This window comes from Dipodomys merriami, unplaced genomic scaffold (genome assembly GCF_024711535.1).
Source record: "Dipodomys merriami isolate MVZ:Mamm:240054 unplaced genomic scaffold, mDipMer1.0.p SCAF_908, whole genome shotgun sequence".
In the NCBI taxonomy this organism is placed as follows: Eukaryota; Metazoa; Chordata; class Mammalia; order Rodentia; family Heteromyidae; genus Dipodomys; species Dipodomys merriami.
The window spans coordinates 217,366-227,883 of NW_027206522.1; the positions used below are offsets into that span (position 1 = coordinate 217,366).

The window sequence follows — 10,518 nt, forward strand, 5'->3', positions numbered from 1 at the left end:
TTGGTTCCATTCCTCAGCAGAAAAAGCCGGAAGTGGGGCTGAAGTTCAAGTGGTAGAGTACTAGTCTACAGTTGTAGAGCTGAGGGACAGTGCACAGGTGCAGAGTTCAGGCCTCACGACAAACAAAAAAACCCACAAAAACAAAACAAAACAAAAACACAAACAGTCCATTTCAGATGTCTTACTGTTAGCCCTTTAGACCTATGATGACAAATTACCCATTACTGAATTGGTTTTAAACAACAAATTTATTTCTACATTCTGGAGGCTGGAGATACAAGATTGCAATGCCGGCATAGACAGGATTTTTTTTTTCTTCTGTGTAATGCACTGTATTAACTATCAGAAGTAAAATCTATTCGGTTTTATTTTAATCCCATTCATGAAGGCTTGCCTCTATGACTTAATTATCATCCACATATAAACAAAAGCCCACTTCTGCCTCAAACTGGCTCTCTTATCAACATGTGGCACTAGTTTGTTTTGGGTATTGAGGTACCAGTATTCTAATTTTACCATACCAGCAGCAAACCTTCTATAACTTCCAGTGTGTAGGTCATAAGTAGTTAGAATTATAAGCATGTACCACTACATCAAAATGATTTTTTCTAAAAAGGAAACTTCAGTAGTTCTGCTAACAAAGAGATATTCAATAACTTCTCTTTAGTCTCCAATTCTGACTCTGGAACTTCTTTCTCATTTTTCTCCTCACTGAAGCTGGCAAGTTTGTGATAACTTCAGTTTGTTAATGCTTTCAAAATATTCCTTTTTAGTCTACATTCTTCATGCCTCATGTTCCATAGCATAGTGATTTTCCTTATCAAAAATATTTGTCTCAGCCAGGAGAGGTGACTGATGCCTACAATCCTAAGTACTCAGGAGGCTGATATGTAAAACTTTAGTTGAAATCCAGCCAAATGTTTTCTATCTAAAAGGAAACTGGGTGCCTCTTAGTAACATAAAAATCATAATTCCATATATGTTATAATAACGTCTTACAAATTTAAAGTTATTAATTTGATAACCTTAATAGAAACAAAAAATTAAACATGGATTCTCTAAGGAAATAAAAGTCATTCATTACAACCCTAACTTGTTTTGGGAGAGAGCTGAAATCTCCTTCAGAAAACATAACCAGGTGCCATTGTTACATTCTCCTTTCAGTCATTATCACAGATGCTTCAGAGGAAACATACCTCAATAGATATGAGTCCTGGAACATATCATAAATGCCAGCATTTAATGATAGCTCCATGGTAAGAAAGAAAATCTTCACAAATTTTCACGCACCTGAACATCCCATCCTATTGCTTTGCTCTGAACCTAGATGAGTTTTCCCATTTGTCCTTCTGTGGCACTGCTTCTGGGGCACATGTGTGTCTTTCCCTTTATTCAGGCGATATGGAGTCTTATTTCCCTTGCAAATATTCTGAGAAGATATTGCCAGGCCACAAAAACTACAGATAAAATTTTTGTCCCATATTCTCCCCTTACAGTTCTCCTGTCCGGAAAAAATGTTTACTGAACAAAATGGAACAATGATTGCACAGTCATATAAACAGTATCACACCAGTCATAAAAACCAGAGAGGAACAAGTAGAGGAATCATTATCTACATTTTACCAGTATCAATTGACCTACTGCTCCATTTGTTTAAGTGGGACAACTAATAGGTATTTTGTTAGCTGCCCGTGGCTCACACCAGCAATCCTAGCTACTCAGGAGACTGAGATCTGAAGATTGTGGTTCAAAGTGAGCCCAGAATAGAAAGTCCATGAAATTCTTACCTCCAATTAAGTACCAAAAAGCTGGAAGTGTTACTGTCGCTCAAGTGGTAGCAAAGCAGCTCAGGGACAGCACACAGGCCCCAGAACTAGCACACACACACAAATACAGATGCTTCTACTTTTCCTGGCCATGTTCTTTTTAATAATGCTTCTTTTGGTGAAGATTTTGTAAGTCAAATAATCTTGATGCCAATTAATAGCTATGCTGTCTTGGGCTTGTCGTCCTCATCTTCATCTTCCTTGCCTGTACAATGAAGAAAATTCTTTACAAAACTGGTGCAGTAGGCTAATCCAGTCATAATGTAACTGTGTGAAAGTGTAACCAGGTAAATTGAGGGGATGGGTTGGTAGAGAGAGAGAAGAATGATTAAATTGGTGACATTGATCAAGATGTACTCACAAAATGACATATTAAATTAAAACTCCTAAAAATAAAAACACTTTTTACACGACTTATGTATAATTTCTTAAGTAGAGAAAAGTGTAACCAATCCATCAGTGCAATCCACACCTCTTAGGTTTAGATTGCACGTAGCTGTTTTTTTTTTTTTTTAAGAATACAGAACAGAGAAAAGTGGAACATATCATTTCCTGAATAAAACTTGTCAACTCTACCCCAAAGTTACCATCAATATTGATGTTGACATACACCCTTGATTTCATGCAATTAGAGCATATTTCCCCTCCATCCCTCAATCCTGGGTTTGAACTCAGGGCCAAGATTCTGTCCCAGAGCTTCCTCTCACCCACACTCCGTCAAAGCTAGTGCTCCAACATTTGAGCCACAGCTCCAAATCTGGCTCTTTCTGGTTAATTGGAGATGAGTCTCATGGGTTGTCCTGCCCAGGGTGACTTCTAATCATAATTCTCAGGCTCAGAATATAGGTGTGAGCCACTAGTGCTCAGCTTGAGAACATACTTTTGCACTGTAATTCTCCTTCTTGAAACCTCAGGAGAAAAGATTCAGAGAGCCCCCAATTGAAGAACATTCTACAGAATGCCTTGTCCCATACTCCTGAAAAAGGAGAAATGCCATCCCTTCACTTTGGTGAAAACAATAGATGTTAGCTTATTATGACAATAATAATAGATATTATTATATTGCTCACAATATGTATTCCCCTCCCCATTGATACCAGGCTTTGTTGTATAACTTACTTTGACAAAGGAAATGTGAAAAATGATGACATGTGTCTTTTCTGAGCTTTAGTCCTGTGGTTTACGTTCTTTTCTTCCACTGGGAACCACCAGCAGTCAGTGAATCCCAGAATGGACACCATGCTGAGTGGCAGTGGACCTGGAAAAGGCTTGGTAGCATGAGAGAAAGTAATCAAAGTTGTAAACTATTGTGTCATTGTGTTTGGTTTCCCACAGTGAAATTAAGCTCACACTCAAGTCCAGTTCTAGGTAATCTAGGCCTCTTTCTCTCCACTCCCTCACACCCCTTCTCATTTTCTGAATATTTTCTCTTCTATCAGATTCTCCTCAGGTGACACCAGTTCCTGAGTCTCCTTATCCAAGAAACTGTTTTTAGGGTTAAACATTTCAACTTCCTATATTACATTTTTTAGGTGTTTCCTCACTTTTGTCTTTCTGGGGTTTTCAGCCAGAAGCTCCCAAGTGTGATGGATTCCGAGATAAAATCGTTCTGCTGGGGTTGGGAAGGTGGCTCAGTGGTAAAGTTATTGTTTTGCATGCATGAGGACCTAGGTTCAATTCCTCAGCACCACAGAAAAAGCCAGAAGTGGCGCTCAAGTGGGAAAGTGTTGGCCTTGAGCTGAAGAGCTGAGGGACAGTGGACATGCTCAGAGGTCAGGCCCCACAACCGACCCCGAAAAAAATCCCTCTGACACATCTCCCTTGCTTGCTTTCACTCCCATCATGTTGGTATACTAAGAGGCCAGAATAAGATGAAGCTCCAGAAACCTCTGGACAGAAAGAGAAACCAACGCATGGAAAGTGAGGGGCGTTTTAGAAGAGATTGGGAGCCGAACACAGGCAGGAAGGCTTATGGCTTCAGCCTCATCTGTCTTCTGAATCATTGCCCAGTTACCAGCTGTGAGTCTTTGCTCCAAAATCAATGTGGAGAATTCTGCATTTCTTATTGACTCATGTACATACACAGACCTAATTAGGCATCCAGAATTACTTAAAATATAGATTTCCTAAATCAGAAAAATCTGTACCAGAGAAAATGGGCAGAAAGAAATTCATTTAATCAGGTTCAATTCATTTTTACATGCTTAATTTAACTGAAAGAACATCAAATTCACCAAGCCTTCACAAAATCAAAACATCCAAGCAACTACATTTTACAGAAAGTAATTATTCACAGCACAAATCTGAATTTCTGAAGGAGTGGTACTCTCAGAAAATAAGGAATTCCGGTTCAGGACACATGGCAGACATTTCATTTCAGCATCAAGATTAAATTCATTAGCACAGGCTGCAAAAGTTGCTTACTCGGGCTGGGAAGGAGGCTCAGTGATAGAGAGCTTGCCTTGCATGCCTGAGGCCCTGGGTTCGATTCCTCAGCACCACATAAGCAAAAAAGAAAAAAGTCAGAAGTGTCACTGTGGCTCAAGTGGTAGAGCGCTAGCCTTGAGGTGAAGAGCTAAGAGACTGCGCCCAGGCCCAGAGTTCAGGCACCACGACAGGATCCACCCCCCCCTCCAAAAAAGTTGCTTACTCTCAGCACATAAGCACATATCATTTTTTTCTGATCCTTAATAAAAAAAAAGATGGAAGAGTTTGATTTCCCTTCTCAATTTAAATCTTCAAATTCACATTTTCTCCTAAGGAAGTCATTTATCTTACTCACCTGAAAATACTGAATATGTCTTCAAAGGAGGGTCTTCTGGGCATCAAGGAGCAAGATAGGAGTGAAACCGGCTACAGGAAACTGAATTGTTCAAGAATAAAGATGTTTGTAATTCCATGGAAAGCCTTGATGGCACAGCTAATCTAGTTTGAAAGGGTTTGTCCTTTCCACAACCTAGGTGGTAAGGTGGTTAGATGGGAGGGGAGAAATGTCTTAGTTTCAGAAAAAAGACAAAAGAATGGTGCATGGGTTTTCTTCTCAGAAGAGAACCTTTAAATAGGATACATTTTTCTCTTCACAAAGCAATTATAGAGTAGTCTCCTTCACTCTAATTTCCTTCTTTAGTTAGTTACCTGTGCTCAACTGTGCTCTGTAAAGATTAAAAGGAAAAAAATTTCGTATTTTGAAAGAGATCACATTCACACAATACCTTTTTTGGTTTTTGTGGATGTAAGGTCTCACTGTAAATCTCTCTCATTATTTTCTTGCCTCCACTTTGTTTTCTGGGATTACAGGTGTGCACTTCCACACCTATTTCACATCACTTTTTTTACAGTATATTGTTTCATTTCTTCTATTTTATTAGTTACTGTAATTATTGTCTTACTGTACCTAATTTATAACTTAAGCTTTATTGTAGCTATATTTGTCTGGGTAAACGCATAAAATTTTCATCTTTGTATTTATAGGGTGGCTTTGAGAACTGATTGAGTGTACTAAAATCAGTATAGGCTCCAGGCCCATGTAGAAAATAGCATAATATGTCATATAAAGTAAGCTACACTTTACATCACTTCAAGGTTATATCTATTACCAACATATATGTAACAGTATGTAAATAGTTGTTATATTGAATCTGTGGGGAAGAATTTTTTCCTGAATATTTTAAATTTCTGGTTGGGTGAACACCTAATGTGCAAATTCTGAATACAGAGGTTACTTCATTGATTTCAGATATCCAGTTGGAATGTATATCCGGAGGCTAAGCAGGAACTACTGTAAAGATCAAAAAGAAACTTGAAACTCTTATTTTGACATAATTATTCACTCAATAAAATGTGGATAAATGTGATTCTGTACCTCTTCCTTCTCTTCCCCCTCCTCCTCTTTTTCTTTTTCTTCTTCCCCCTCTTTTTCTTTTTCTTCCTTCCCCTCTTTTTCTTTTTCTTCCTCCTCCTCCTCCTCCTCCTCCTCCTCCTCCTCCTCCTCCTCCTCCTCCTCCTCCTCCTCCTCCTCCTCCTCCTCCTCCTCCTTCCTCTTCTTCTTCCTCTTCTTCTTCGTCTCCTTCTTCTTCTCCTTCTTCTTCTCCTTCTTCTTCTCCTTCTTCTTCTTCTCCTTCTTCTTCTCCTTCTTCTTCTCCTTCTTCTTCTCCTTCTCCTCCTCCTCCTCCTCCTCCTCCTCCTCCTCCTCCTCCTCCTCCTCCTCCTCCTCCTCCTCCTCCTCCTCCTCCTCCTCCTCCTCCTCCTCCTCCTCCTTCTTCTTCTTCTTCTTCTTCTTCTTCTTCTTCTTCTTCTTCTTCTTCTTCTTCTTCTTCTTCTTCTTCTTCTTCTTCTTCTTCTTCTCCTTCTTCTCCTTCTTCTCCTTCTCCTTCTCCTTCTTCTCCTTCTTCTTCTCCTTCTTCTTCTCCTTCTTCTCCTTCTTCTTCTTCTTCTTCTTCTTCTTCTTCTTCTTCTTCTTCTTCTTCTTCTTCTTCTTCTTCTTCTTCTTCTTCTTCTTCTTCTTCTTCTTCTTCTTCTTCTTCCTCCTCCTCTTCTTCCTCCTCTTCTTCCTCCTCTTCTTCCTCCTCTTCTTCCTCCTCTCCTTCTTCCTCTTCTTCCTCTCCTTCTTCCTCTCCTTCTTCTTCCTCTTCTTCTTCCTCTTCTTCTTCCTCTTTTCTTCTTCTCCATCTTCCTCTTTTCTTCTTCTTCTTCTTCTTCTTCTTCTTCTTCTTCTTCTTCTTCTTCTTCTTCTTCTTCTTCTTCTTCTTCTTCTTCTTCTTCTTCTTCTTCTTCTTCTTCTTCTTCTTCTTCTTCTTCTTCTTCTTCTTCTTCTTCCTCACCGTCGTCATCGTCGTGGTCTTCTTCTTTTCTCAGTGCTGAAGATCCAATGCAGGGCCTTGCACATGCTAAACTTGGTCTCTACCACAGTTCTACATCCCAAGCCTGTAGAACTTCTGAAAAGCTAGTTTGAGAACTTTACAATGCTTAATAATCAACACCAATTTACCTTTTCCTTTCTAGGCTCCAAAACAGGGAAAAGGATGTGGGGGAGGAATACATGAGACAATCATCTAGGGAAAACTTTGCTGATTATAATATTTTAATTTTTTGTTTAGTTGGCATTTAAAATATATTGCTATATAATTTAACGCCTATTTTAAAATTTCTTCATAGGAACAAAGACCAACTAAATTTTTTGGTCATTTTTATGTATAAAGTTCAAAATTCTGTCTCTATAAGAATCTTTTCAAACATTCTTTTTTTTGTCAGTCATTTGGCTTGATCTCTGTGTTTGAGCGCTGTTCCTCAGCTCTTCAGCTCAAGATAAGTGCTCTACCACTTGAGCTACAGCGCCACTTCCTTAAAGCATTCTTTTGACATGACTTCTACTATCTCTCTTGAGGCAAAGCTGAAGTCTATATATTAAATATTCTAATCATGATATGCAATAATTAGGAAGGATAAAACAATAAAAATCATGAAAAATATGTCAAACACAATAAAAAGGACAGTTACCCATCAAACAGATGCTTATCTTCTTGACAGTTGGAGAATAACAGTCTGAGAATTTGCAGAATTCCTGAAAGGACAATATTTGAATTCAAAAGAAAGAGGAAAACACTTAAAATCTTGAAAGACAAACATGCACCAATCGGTCATGCCTATAATCCTAGATGCTCAGGAGGCTCATTAGTGGCTAAAGGCAAGCAAGAATAAACTAGATAACATCAACTGATAACCATTCATATTTCAAAAAAGGACAGTATAACATAATTGAAAATATATGCAACAGATAGAGGGCATATATTTGTTAATGCTACATTGTTATATCTACAATGAATGATCCTGAGTCTTAAGTATTTTTATGTCATCTAATTCTATATAAATTATTTCTGAATAGGATATTTATTTAAAGAACATATGTAAATTAGTAGTCAATAGGAGAAGCATATGAAATAAGCTCCTCTTTAGTAACTAAGAAAAAAGAAAATGTTACTAGCATGACCATTATATAAGAAGATGACACAAAATATATTAATGCATTTGTGGAGAAATTGCTATACTCCAAATATCAGATCAATTTGTATAATACTGCAATCATTTTAGCACGCAAGTTTTCAAGTCTTCAAAAGGTCAAAGATAATTGTATAAGATCCATGCATTACACTTCTATGAATGTATAGAGAAGTAAAAAACTTGTTTGCACAGGTAATGTAGTTCATTGACAGTACACTGGACCAGTATATGTTAGACCCTAGAAATAATCCGCAAAAACAAATTTTGAAAAGACACGCTATAGAGGATGTATGCTGGACAAATACCTGTAACTGAATTTTACAACTATTTTAATGTCTGTTCTAAAGTTTACACATTTTCTATTTGAAGACATGTGAATTACATGTTAGCAAAAAACTATTGTTAAAAATATTTCACACAAAATTCAGAATACCTAGAAATATTTTTGGTGTTGGCTAAAAACTCTTTGTAAACTACAGTTTTTAAAACGAAGATGTGATTTCTGTTTATTTTGAGTTTATACAGAGATAACTCAATCAAAAAGTGTATGTGATAACTGGAATACCTTGAAATTAGGTATCTCTTATGAGTAATTATTAACTTTTTCTGGAAGAAATATTAGAAATGACAGAAGACACAAATATATGCATCTGCATTTTATGAAAGCCATATGTTACTTGCTCAATCAAATTGCTTTTCTCTACTTTGCTAGGAAAAAGTATACTCAACATAAGAGCCAATAACAATGAAAAGAAACAAAATACACAATCATGGTGATTTATTTGGGAAAATAATAAATGAAATAAAAAAATTCCACTAAAGGGCCTCCAATATTAGTGTCTATGAAGATATTCCTGAATGCCAACATCCATTGAATTTTTGGAATTTTAATTTCTATGAACATATGAAAACTAGAACAAGAAAAGAAATTTAGTCTTAGATCAAACTAGGCTAGGAATATTTTTTTGAAGGGGTCCGGTGGTGGGTCCTGAACTCTGGGCCTGGGTGCGGTCCCTCAGCTCTTCAGCTCAAGGCTAGCACACTACAAATTCAGCCACAGTGCCAATTCTGGCTTTTTTCTTTTTGCTTATGGGGTGCTAAGGAATCGAACCCAGGGCCTCATGAATGCAAAGCAAGCACTTTACCACTGAGCCACCTTCCAAGCCCTGGAATAATTTTCTTAATTGTTTTCTTTTTCTTCTTCTTCTTTTTAAAATTTTATTAATAAAATTTTTATTGTGAAAATACCTGCAGAGGAGTTACAATTTCTGTTTTTTAAGGTCTTCAAACATTTATTTATCTTATTTTATTTTTGATTTTTTCTTACTGTGAAAATACCATACAGAGGAGTTACAATTACATGGGCAAGATAATGAATACATTTCTTATCAAGCATTGTTGCCTATTCTTTGTTTCCCCTTTCCATCCCTTCTCATCCTCCCCCTACCCCCCTCTCAATCCTGCTCCCCTCAAGCAAAGACATGAAGTTCATTTTTGCACATAACGTATTGTACATCTCATTATTGCCACGGATTCACCTGTATCCCTATTTAAACTATTTGTTTTTTCGCTTCTCTTCTACAAATTATACCAACGTACACTACAGTGAAAGCAGGGGTTATACCAGGGGGGAGGGACATACAAAGCAACCAAAAAATAATCTCATAAATGTGTTAGAAACAACCACATGAAAGAAAAAAAAGCATTTGAATACATAACTTAGGGTTCATTTTTCTAACATCAACTTATCTGACCTTTTTCTGCTTGACTCAGACATATACTAATTATTGCAAATAAAGGAAACCATGGGACCTAAGTGTCTTTGGGCCTGGCTTACTTCACTTAATATAATTTTCCCAATACTTTTCATTTCCTAACAAATGGAGCAATGCCATTCTTTCTGATGGAGGCATAGAATTCCATTGTGTATATAAACCACATTTTCTTGATCCATTCATCTACTGAGGGGCATCTGTGTTGGTTCCATATCTTAGCTGTGGTAAATGCTGTTGCAATAAACATAGTCGTGCTGTGAGCTTTAGTGTGGCCCTGTTTGTGATCATGTGGGTAAATGCTGGGTCATAGGGGAGCTCTATGTGGAGTCTTTTGAGGAATCTCCATACTGCTTTCCAAAGTGGTTGAACAAATTTAGACTACCACCAACAATGAGGTAAGGTTTCCTTCTGTCCATATCCCCCCAGCATCTGTGGTTATTAGAATTCTTGATTATAGCCATTTTAAATGGGGTGAGGTGGTATTTCAATGTTGTTTTGATTTGCATTAATTTTATGGCGAGGGAGTTTGAGCATTTCTGCTTGTGTCTATTGGCCATCCTTCTTTCCTCTTCAGAGAAGATTCTCTTTAAGTGTTTAGCTCAATTATTTATTGGGCAGTTGTTTCTTTGAAGATTGTTTGTTGGTGGATTTAATTTATTGAATTCCAGGTATATTTTAGATATGAGATCCTTGTCTGTTGTAAGACTCGTGAAGATGTTCTCCCAATCTGTGGGCTTTCAATTGATCTTGCTAGCTATGTCCTTTGCAATTCAGAAGCTCTGCAATTTCATGCAATCCCATTTGACCAACCTTTCTTTGATTTGTTGTGTTTCTGGGTCTCTATTAAGAAAATTTCGGCCTGTGCCAAGGAGTCCTAGGGTTTCTCCTATTCCATCCTGTAATGTTTTCAAGGTGTCTGA

General features: G+C 37.4%; 1 long non-coding RNA gene across 2 annotated transcripts; it reads right to left on the reverse strand.

Moving 5' to 3' along the window:
- Positions 1 to 1,940: 1,940 nt before the first annotated feature.
- On the reverse strand, positions 1,941 to 7,388 carry LOC138821289 (uncharacterized). Of its 2 annotated transcripts, none has more exons than XR_011370122.1 (4): positions 7,323 to 7,388; positions 4,609 to 4,689; positions 2,946 to 3,084; positions 1,941 to 2,031 (listed from the first exon to the last, which is right to left on the reverse strand). It is a non-coding gene; the product is annotated as an uncharacterized lncRNA (long non-coding RNA). The 2 variants fall into 2 exon arrangements; XR_011370121.1 differs by having other exon boundaries at positions 2,946 to 3,094.
- Between the last annotated feature and the right edge of the window lie 3,130 nt (positions 7,389 to 10,518).